The 12,253-nt window shown below is 35.2% G+C and overlaps 1 pseudogene; it reads left to right on the forward strand.

Annotated features, from left to right (window-relative positions):
• Positions 1 to 3,216: 3,216 nt before the first annotated feature.
• The window catches only part of LOC122747205, a 90,916-nt pseudogene continuing 81,879 nt past the window's right edge, over positions 3,217 to 12,253 (forward strand).

Genomic DNA, 12,253 nt, shown 5'->3' on the forward strand with positions numbered 1-12,253 from the left:
ATATTTGCCATACGAATTTGTGGAAGGAGTTTTTACAAAAGTCCGTGATGAATAACATATTCAAAAATTATGAATAAGATTAAAGAGAGCTTTCTTCACTTTCTCCTTATTGATGTCATCATATTATCAGTTTCTTCCTCTGAAAAAAAATGATATAAAAACCATTGCATGATATTTGTCACATTCTTATCATTTCTTGATGATAGTTATGTTTAGTGATATGCAGAAAATGATAGAAATTGTCTAATTTTTTCTCTTCTTTGCAGTAAATGTTCCAAAAAACCTCTCCAGAACTGTACCTTCATTTGGAGCCAAATGTAATTCTCTAATGTTTCCTTCAAAGGATATTTTAAACCACACACCATGGAGAATTGGGTAATTTCTGTCACTTGAAAGAACTCATATTTCTTTTGGATTATAAGAATGTAAGTCATTTTCAATCTGTAAAAGTATCTGAAAAATACAGACATCCAGTTCAAATTTTCAAATAAAAATTCCAAAGTAAATATAAAGAGATAACATGACTTATAGTTGTTATTTATGTTTGAAAAGTTCACCTGGCATATGGAAGGCATGTTTGTTAAGTTCGATAAGATGAAAAACTAAAGTTCACCTAATACAAAGTTTAACATGGAAGGAAACTACTTGGGATTGAAGAAAAAGGATTAAAGAAGATGGATCAATGTTAAATCCTCCTTCTGTGATTTCCCTAGAGACTTTAGCAACCATTCTAAATAAAAGGAAATGAGCTCCAGTCATCACTTTGCCTTTGGATTTACATTATATAGTCTTCACAATTGGCTACCTTTAAAGTGAACTAAAATATTTGATGATCAATCCATAGTTTTTATGCATCTATTAATTATGGCCTCAAACAATAACTGTCAGGGAAAAAATGACATGGCATATACCCTAAAATAAAAGAAAAAATGAGTGATTTGCCATAGTTTTCTCTCCTTTCCAGCAGCTGATAGAGAATTTCAAAAGTTAAAAGTTTAAAACCATTGATTTAACTCCTTGTTGAGCCTAACTCTTTTTTTCTTGGTCTATTTGGTAGTGACAAGCATTCTGACTAAAATGAAGAACCAATTGATTACTATAATATGAGAAAATTACTTAACTTTGATCCATGAACCATAATTATATGAGGAAAAAATACTTATTTCAATATCCACTAAATAATAGTGAATATAAGAAAGACAGAGAGGTGGGATAAAAAGAAAAGACAAAAAAAAATCTTAAAAATATAAATATTTTCTTGAGATTAAAATATTCAAGTAATTCATTTAGTTTTTATTGACATGGGGTGGTTGTTCATGTTTCATACTAATAGAGGACAAAATGACATTATAACGTTGGGATCAAGATATAGTGTGTTTTTGACTGTGGCTTTTCAATCCAATACAAACTGGGTAGGATCTAGCAGAGATCAGGCACAACTAGTCTGTTTGGACATTTGGGATGGTGATTTCTCTAGATGTTCACATTTCACATTTCCTTTGTGCTATTGTGATTCTGCTCTGCTCTTTGAGCACAGTGCCTTCTTTGATGTGAGCATGCCATGAGAGCCAGTCCTATGACAGTGTATTCTATGTCTCCCAAATGGTTTCAGAGTTCTTCAGAGAGACCTTGAGAGTGTCCTTTTATAGTTTCTTCTCACTTTCCTTGGGTGAGTTCTCTGTAAAACAGTCTTTTATGTAAATGAACATTTGCTATTCTGACTATATAGCCATCCCATCAGAGTTGGGCTCTCTGAAATAGAGTTTGGATGTTCTGCTGTTTACATCAAGAAATGACCTTGGTGTCTGGTACCTAATCTTGCCAGGTAATCTTCAGAATCTTTCTAGAAAAATTCAAATGGAAGTGGTTCAATTTTCCCCTATGACATTGGTAAACTCTCCAGGATTCACCAGCATACAACATTAAAGTCAGCACAGTAGTTCTATAGATCTTTAGTTTGGTATGCAGCCTAGTTTGTCTTCTCTCCCAGACATTCTTTTGGAGCCTCTGAAATGCTTAGACAACTTTGGTAATGTATGTGATCTATGTAGACACCCCTGTAAAGTATATTGCCAAGGTAAGGTAAGTGAACTTATCCACAGCATTCATAATTTCTTCATTTGCTATAATTGATGACCCCATGTATAGATGGTGTGGTGTTGCCTGATGGAGAATCTCTGTTTTCTTGGTGTTGATTATCAGGCCAAAATTAGCACATGGCACAGAATCAACCCATACTCTGTTGCATCTTGGCTCAGAGGCTGCACTGAGTGCACATTCATCTGTCTTGGCTTGTAGTCTTTTCAAATTAAATAGTTTAACACCAATGGGGTAGATAACCTTGATGTAATTTTTGTCCTCATTGAAGATGTCTTACAACTGAAAATATTTTTCATGGAAGCAAGCACATGACTCTGCTTTACTCCACTGGTGACTAGGAAAGTATGAGAACATGGTCCTTTATCCAGGACCCAGGAAGCATGAGACTGCTGTACAATACTGATGCACTTCTTTGAGATGTTATATTTCACCATGATTTTCCATAAACCCTCATAACTGACAGTATCAAAGTCCTTAGTCAGATCAACAAACTTTATTACAGACCTCTGCTCTGCTCCTGGCATTTCTCTTGGAGTTCTCAGGCAGCAAACATTGTGTTGACTATTCCTCAACCATTTCTGAAGCCATACTGGCTCTCAGGGAGATGACCATCTTCCAGGTGAAGGATCAGTCAATTAAGGAGGCCTCTGGCAAGAATCTTGCCATCAATGCCTGAGAGATTCCCCCATGACCATCACAGGAAAACCTGTGTCATTGTCCTTTAGAGAGATGGACAAAACTGGAGGAATAACTTCCTCTTGCCATATAACCTGGAAGACTTCAGTGAGCTTCTGGATAAGCAGTGGACTCTCTGCCTTATCTCTGCTGGGATGGACTCAGTGTCAGGTGCTCTGACACATGAGAGGAGCCTAATGGCATTCAATATCCCTTCTGTTGAAAGTTCAGCTAGAAGGGATTAATTTCAACCACTGGTATACAATCAATGGCTTCAGTATTGGATGATAATGATCTGTTGAGAACACTATGAAAGTGTTGGGCCCATCTCTCCAGGATCATGTCCTCCTCATCACTGATCATTGTGGCTCCATCTTTATAGAGTAGTTTGGATGCCCCAGAGATCTTTGACCCTTAAATAGTTTTCAGGGCATTGTAGAAATGCTTCGGGTTGTTGCTATCAAAGTGAAATTGAATTTCTTCTTCTTACTGAGCCAAGACCCCGGCATCTTTCTGAGTTTTACATGCAGTTTACTTTTGATGGACTTAAATACCTACTTGTTAGAGATGATTAAACAAACCAATCTTGCTGTTTGTGAGTCTTCTGGCCCAGGTGAGCAAATACAATGCTGTACACCAAATCTCTGAATGCTGCCCACTCCTTTTCTGCTCCACAGTTTCCATCCAGGTCAGGAATTAATTGTTCAAGTGTGTTGAAGAACTCTAATCTGTTGATGCTGTTTCCTAATGGTCATCTTGCCTTGGGGCTGTATCTTCTGTTGAATGGGAACATTTAGCTTGGAGAAAATTAAGTCTATTATCACTCCAGCACCCTGCACAACACATTGTTTTAGTCACTTTCACACCCTACCTGGTTCTTCTCCTTACCAATCTATTAAAGTTCACGACTTTCTGTCCTCATAGCATGTACTAAATTTTAGATACTTAAACAGAAGACAGTGTTGGTGATAAAAAGTTTGTGAAATACACCAGTCTTCAGCAGTTAGTGACCATTGCTGTTGCTGTTTCTAGCTCCATTCCTCCCAATGACCCCCTGCCATATCTTATAGTCTTTGTGTACTGGACCTTATCAAGATTTATCATGGTGGGAGCATAGGCATTGATGATGGTAGAGTGGCACTTTTGTTCATTATTGTGAGATTATTATTCATGGATTTTGAGAGGCATATAAGGTTGCTGACTGGATTAGATCTGATTGTGAAATCTTTACCAGCTTCACAGAGCTCCTAGTCACAGCAGCCATTCCAGAAAAACATTTATCCAGTTCTAGCTTCGGTAAGCTGGCCTTGCTACACTCATGACTGCTATTCAAATGTGATACCTGCCGAGTTCTCTCACAAAAAGAGTCATTCATCTTTCAGGTCTACTGGATTTGTGTTTTCCATGAACATGCACACATGAGCTTGAACACATTCCATGTACCAATAGTGAATGGAATCATCTTTGCAAAAATTTCTCTAAATTTTGTTTGTGTATGAGTTGACCCCATTGTAAGATCCTGTCCACCAATTCAAGCAGGTCAGTCTTGGGTGAAGTAGCCAATTTTTAGGACACCTATTCTAGTCCCTTTCTCATGCCAGGAGGTGATCAATGTTGTCCTTTAAAAAGCTGCTCACACACCCAGGAGGATGCTGAATCCCACTGTTGCTTCAGCCTGGTGAAAAGGCAACACTAGGGCCTGAGCTGTGTGCAGACTTGTAACCACAGCTCCTAGTGTATCCAATCTGCTTCTCTATCACTTGCCCATTGTCACAGAACTTCAAGGTAGGTAAAATAATAAAATATTAATATAGTAAAATAATTAAATTGTTGAATAACTAAATTAAAATAGTAACATTGTATAGGTAATGTCTTGACTTGTGGGTAAATTGGATTTAAGTGAGGCAAAGTTGAACAAAGTCATCAGCCTCACTCTCTCTTCCAGAGTCATCAAAGTCCAGCAGCAACACAAAATTTAAGACACTGGGCAATGGCCCAGGGATGTTGTGGATGACCTTGGCCTCTTTCAATGTCTGACCAGGCTCTCTGCTGCATTCATTGCCTGTTAAAACAAATTGTTATCATCTGCTCACCCCCACAAGGCCGAAGTCTTCATATGCTTGGGATAGACATCCCCCTCACTCACCTATGGGTCCAAGGTCCATCAATTACCCTCAACCTGGTTTAGCCAATCTACCAAGGTGGTTTTACCAGGGTGTGGACACTGTAGATGCTACAGCTTCTTAGAGCCACAGGAGAAAGTTGGGTGAGAGACAGCAGAGGTGAAAAGCAGTCCTGAAAATATATTTGAGGAAACACATACACAAAGAAAGCTGGTGTTTTTTATAGGTAGAGTGTGTTACTGCCTATCTCATGTGATACAAGGAGCAAAGGGATGATTCCAGCCCCCATTTACATTCTCCTCTACATACTATTCCTCCATTGCTTTGGTTTAAGATTCTGATACCTATTAAAATGCAAATTGAATTAGGAGGTTAATACATTTTTTATCATTGTATACTTTAGTGTTTAACCATTTATTATCTCCTTTCCATTATCCAGGTAGCTAAGAAAAGGCCATGATTACAGAATTTAAAAAATTGAGAGTTTTAAGGGACATTAGTTGCAATCTTGTCCAACTAGTTTATGAAATGAATGCAACCTATAACATACAAATGACTTTTACTGAAGACATCCAAAGAGATCGTGTATGTTGTTCATTTGTTTCAGTTGGGTCTGACTCTCTTTGACCTTATTTGGGGTTTTCTTGGCAAAGATATTATAGTGTTTATCATTTAATTCTCCAGCTGATTTTATAGATGGGGAACTTGATGTAGGCAGGGTTAAGTGACTTGCCTAAGGATACATAGCTATTATGTATCTAATGCCAGATTTGAACTCATGGGATGACACAGGAAAGAGACTCAATAAATATTGAGGGAGTTAATTTCTCTTTGAAATATATCTAATTATTTAGGAGGTTGTATTTTTGTTTGTTTGGTTGGTTCTTTCCTCCATCATCCAAGCTAATTTGTCATTTTTGCAAATTCTACCCATAACTCCTGATTCTGTCCTATGAAGCCAAATGGAACCATTCTAACTACTGCTGCATATGACATTACTACAAATACTTTAATGTAACTATCATATTCCCACTGAGCTTCTTCTTTTACAGGCTAAAAATTACCAGTTCCTTTAATCCTCATATTTCATGGATTGAAGGTTGGCCCTTCCTTAGTCTGGCTGCCCTCCTTTGTTAACTCTCTAATTTGTTGATGCCCCTAACTATGTTGTCTATAACTGAATACAACATTTCAGTTAACTTCCCGAAAATAAGAAGGGTATAGTGGCAATATCACCCCTTTTAGCCCAATTTTACATGGGCATTTTTGGTTAACACATTCGATGCCTGATATATGCTGTGTTTAAGTCCACTAAAACCCCTGTATCTTTTTTTTTTCAAAGTGGTATCTTTCCATAATTTCCCCATCTTATATTTATGAAGTTGATTTTTAGATTCAAGAGTAAAACTACATATTTTTCCACTTTGGTTTTACTCTTATTAAATTAAGCCCAACCATCCAATTCATGATGTCTTTGAATTTTGACCTTATCATCCATTGTACCAGTTTTCATTCCTAGCTTTATGTCCTCTGTAAATTTGATGAATATATCATTTACATCTTTATCCTAGAAACTGACTTCCTGCCACTTGAGTTTAGCCATACAAATCATTCTGAATGCATTTTATTGTTCTACTGTCTCATCTATATTTCCTAATCTTGTACATAAGAATATATTAAATACTTTATTTCTTTATTTTATTATTATTATTATTTGCAGGGAAATGAGGGTTAAATGACAGCCCAGGGTCACACAACTAGTAAGTGTCAAGTGTCTGAGGCCAGATTTGAACTTAGGTCCTCCTAAATCCAGAGCAGGTGCTTTATACACTGCACACCTAGCTGCCCCTGAAATACTTTATTAATGACATTGTTAACATCTCTCTGAACTAAAACCCCTCATATACTACTTAAGTATAATGTCATAAAGGAATTGAGGTAATATTTTAGAAGCATTATTGACTCTTTGTTAATACTACTTTCTTTTTTAAGATGTTCATCAACCATAACTTTAATGATCCATTTTTAGAATATTTCCCTTGTCATCAATGATTCCTAGTCAATAGTGAGCAGACTCAGTTCCTTTCCCTTTTTTCAAAAATTGAAATTGGAAATTTTCTAATCATATCTATCTTCCATGATCTTTTAGATATCATTTATAGTAATTCCTCAATCACATTTGCCAATTATTTCATTACATGAAGGTATGACACAACTTTGATCAAGGTAATTTGAGTTCATAAAGGGCAAATAGATGCTTCTTATCTCCTTATTAACCTTGGCTATCGGCTCCCTGTTAATCATCTGTGTTTTATCATTTCCGTCATAAATAACATTCTGCATTCAAGAGGGAAAAATAATAAACAATTCTGACTTCTTGCTTTTGTCAATTATCCTGATCCCATTCACTCTGAATAGAAGTCCTATATCTTCTTTAATCCTCCTTATTTTTTTGCCAGAACAGCTAAATACAATTTATTTTTTAAATCATACCTTTTTTGTTTGTAGGTTCCCTAACTAGGCCCAGTTCATTTTGACCTTGAGCATTACTCATACTATTTTTAGAGGACATACATCCCTTCTCTGTTCCTGGCCTTGACATCATCTTTAAACTGGAGGAGGAAATATTTTAGAGATGAGGAGCAGGCAATACTTGAAAGTTACCCTCAGCTGAACTCATTTAAGGAAGAAAGTATATATAGTAATCATACATATATAACCCATATCTGATTGCTTGCTTCCTCAGCAAGGGAGGAGGGGAAGAAGGGAAATTGGAATAAAATTGGAACCCAAAACTATAAATAAATATTTATTATATAAAAATATAAAAAAGAAAGTATATAAAGAAAATACACATATATATGCATATATACACAAATATATGTATAGATACATAAGTAATTCAAGCTAAGGTTAACTGGAAATATATTTCTATTTCTCTTAATATGCGTCTGCTTTAAACAATCTATTTGCTTCCTTAAAAGTCAAGTATTAATCCTTATATATAAAAAAGTTGAATAAATTTCTTAATTACATTAATTTTTCAAATAAAATTTCTATTTTATAAAAATAAAAGAGCTAAGGCTTATTATCTGTATCATTCAGTCATGATTCTGTTACTGAAACTGATAGTGGCTTATTCAAATTATTCATTTGATTCTTTTAGTTGGTGAATGTCTCTTAAAATATGAATAAGTCTCTATATATAGACCTTTTGATAGAAATGTTACCTGTGTTTATATTGATAATAATATAGTGCTGTTTTACAACCTTTTACAAATGCATTTTATTATTTATTACATTCCCCATCACGCTTGATGAAATAATGAAGTTACAGTTTATTTTCAATGCAGAGAATATTTTTCATTAATCAAATTATAGGGCAATATTATATAGATTATATGATTATGATTAGTATTAAATGTCACATACAAATAATATAAAATTATATATGTATTGAGGGAGATATCTTCCACACCAAAAAATCTTACATTATTCAAATTGCAGGACAGTATTATATGTATGTATGCATGTATTTATGTATGTACATGTATATATAAGTATGTTATGAATATCCACATTTACATATGTGGTGTTAGCTATAGATAGATAGATAGATAGATAGATAGATAGATAGAATAAAATGCCAACTTTTTGCATTATTGTTTATTCAACAAATATAAGGAGTTATGGTTAGTTTCAGGAGAGATATTAAGTTAAATTAGACATATTCCCTGTAATTTATCATCTAATTGAGGGTAGATAATGGCTCAGATCATTTGCTCTGTCTTCATAGACTGACAGCTCTCAGAAACCCCATAAATATAATGGTAAAATAGAATTTTGCCCTTTAAGCATAAGTAGTTTATTCTCGAAATATTTTCACCTCTGTCCTTTGGTCTAGTCACCTCTTAGAATTTCTTAAGCCCAAAGTCCAGTAAAGTAGATGAGCACCCTATGCTTTCCCTGGCCCAGAAAACAACCTTCCTAATAACAGATTCAGTGCATTTCATGAATCATGAAATCATGTTAAGTGTTCAGTTCCCAATTCCTGTAAACATACTTTTGCAATGTCTGAGTTTGGTATAGGTGTAAATTTCGGTTATTATTGTTGTTATTCTTTTCTAGTGATTGACTCATTTGTGGTTCTCTAAATAGTTGCTAACTATCTTTTTCAAACACTACTACTTAACCAATTAGGATTAATCAAATACAGGTGGTAATCAAGCCCATATGAAATTATTTCCACACTATAATTTCAGTACATGTTATATGGTAATTATCTCTGTAACATCAAAATTAACAGCAAAGATAATTGACTTTACCTCTTGGACTCAAACCAAAAGGACTCTTTACTTTTACATCCTTGAAAAAGCAGAACAGTATTTTCATGATGTTGCTTATATGGATGTATATACCCAAGCATTCAGTTTAAAAGGGAAGCAATCTAATTTTCACTGAATGAATGACAGAATGGATGGATGGATGGATTGATACAAACATTTATTACTTTGTACCAAGCTTTAGGGATAAATTTTTAAAAGTAAGATAGTCTCTGCTCTCAATAAGCTCATATTCTAACAGGGAGAGACAACATTTATGTGAGGATTCAACTGCAGGGAAAATAGAAAATCCTAGTGATTCTTAGGATATATTAGTAATGCATCCTCTTTAGTGTCATTTCCACTGATAAATCATATACAGTTCTTTCACTAAGTCTGTTGATAGTTCTAGGGATTCAGAAGCAAGAACTTTCTTTTCTAGGTCACTGTGGTTGTCACTGAGAGCTCTAGCATATGCAAAGGCAATTGCTAGGTCAAATTTCTATAGGAGTTCCTTCTTGGATTCAGGGTACTAGACTACCTCCATTGGGATTTGAGAGGATATAGTAGTCAAGGTAGAAAGCCTGGTTTAAACCACATGGCACATGACTCTTCCTGTTTCTCCCTCAGTGCCCATTACACTTTCATGGGGCTGGCTTAATGATAAAACTGTTTGAATGTATGTGATGGATGTCTGTCCTCCAAGGTCCACCCTTAATAAGTTTGATGAGACTCATTATAATAATAAATGTTAATAAATGGGAGATCTTTATTGATGATATATATTTTCAAACTTCTTCAGATATGGCATTGCACTTATGTGGGTAAATCACTTTCCTCCCTGACACTTCATAGTGCTGAACTCCACATCTTAACAAACTGGACTTGAATTGTTTATTTTGTAGCATACATCCTCAACATGAAATTTAGGCAACAAATTAGAAAGAAGAAACCAGAATTTAGGCTTTGCACAGACTGACACCTTCCTAGCTCTGCCCACCTCTAATTTATGCTTTCCATTCTCACACTTTCTGAATTCACTATCTCCACCTCTAGGGACAATTAAAGGATTCCCCTAATTTTTTTCTACCTTTTGGCCCTTTCTTTTTCTTAACTTTCCTTGGGGCATCTCAGTTCTTATCTGTCTGTTGAGTAGATGAACACACACACACACACACACACAGGGACATGTAAATATAGACAATGTCAATCAGCAAGAATATAAGTACTTTGTACCAAGCACTATGCTAAGCCCTGGAGATACAAAGAAAGGTAAAACATGTTCCCTGTCTTTAAAGCACTCCATCCTAATGTAATGTAAGTAGAATGCTATTATCTTCTAATGTAATTTCCATTTCCAAGTAAAAACATGAAAATTAAAAATACACATATAAGATATATACAATACATACTTTTCCCCTCATTCTTCTTTAAATTTACTAGATTCTTTCATCCCTATGAAATATCCAGTCCTTCTACTGTTAACTGTTTCTAGTATCACTTACTGGATCTATACAATTGCTTGGATCCATAAGGTTGTTTCTTTCTTGAGGGTCTCTTCAGGTTTCTGTGAGCTTTTCCAAAGTTTCTTTATCAACTGATTATCTTTACACTGGTTTAAATGTCAGCTTTCAAATGAGAAAGCTTACAAAGTTATGTATGTTAGGCATTTTAAAGTGCTTTTTATATAGTAAATAGGGAATGTATACTGGTAAATGCTAGGAAGTTTTGTTTGCTAAATAAATGTAGTTTAATTCAATTTAATACAAATTTCTTACCTACCAAAGGTTTTTGTTAGGTAAAGGACTTGTAAACAAACAAACAAATCAAAAAAGGCTTATAGTGTCCTCAAGGAATATACATTTTATGGGGTAGGGGAGATTACAACAGGTAAATAGATAAATTCCTAATGTTCTAAGTAAATACTGGTGGGGGTTTGGGACAGGGGTTGGGGTTTGGGATAGGGGTTTGGGGTCCTTAGGAATTCCTCTTTAAAGAATTACACCCTCTTGCACATAAATCCAATAGAATAAGATCATAGTTTATTTAGGGGCTGGGGAAGAGAAACCAAGAGAGAACTTCTTGGACTTCTTCTCATGGAGAGAAGGCATGGCACAAAGCATGGCTCTGAGCTACCAATCTCCTTGAGCTGGAGACAGTCAGGTACTTTTTTTTTCATATAAATATTTTATTTTCCAGTTATATTTAAAGAGAGTTTTCAACATTTGTTCTTATAAGATTTCTAGTTTCTAATTTTTCTCCCTCCCTCCCTTCCCTCCTCCCTCCCCAAGACAGCAAGTAATCTTATATAGGTTATATATGTACATTCACATTAAACATATTTCTGCATTAGTCATGTTATGAGAGAAGAATCAGAGCAAAAGGAAAAAACTCAAAAAAGAAAAACAGCAACAACAACAACAAAACAATAGAAATAGTATGGTTTGATCTGCATCCAGATTCAACAGTTCTTTTTTGTTCTGGATTTGGAAAGCATTTTCCATCATGAGCCCTTTGGAACTATCTTGGACCATCGTATTGCTGAGAAGAATCAAGTCTATCACAGTTGATCAACACACGATGTTGTTGATATTGTGTACAATGTTCTCCTGATTCTTCTCATCTCACTCATCATCAGTTCATGCAAGTCCTTCCAAATTTCTCTGAAATCTGCCTGCTCATTGTTTCTTACAGCACAATAGTATTCCATTACATTTATATACCACAACTTGTTTAGCCATTCCCCAATTGATGGGCAACCCCTCAATTTCTAATTCCTTTCCACCACAAAAATAGCAGCTATAAATATTTTTGTACATGTGGGTCTTTTTCCCTTTTTTATGATCTCTTTGGGAAAAAGTCCTAATAGTGGTATTGCTGGATCAAAGGGTATGCACAACCTTATAGCCCTCTGGGTGTAGTTCTAAACTGCTCTCCAGAATGGTTGGATCAGTTCACAGCTCCACCAACAATGCATTAGTGTTCCAAGTTTTCCACAGCTTCTCCAACATTTATTATTTTCCTTTTTTGTCA

This window comes from Dromiciops gliroides, chromosome 3, assembly GCF_019393635.1.
Source record: "Dromiciops gliroides isolate mDroGli1 chromosome 3, mDroGli1.pri, whole genome shotgun sequence".
Taxonomy (NCBI): domain Eukaryota; kingdom Metazoa; phylum Chordata; class Mammalia; order Microbiotheria; family Microbiotheriidae; genus Dromiciops; species Dromiciops gliroides.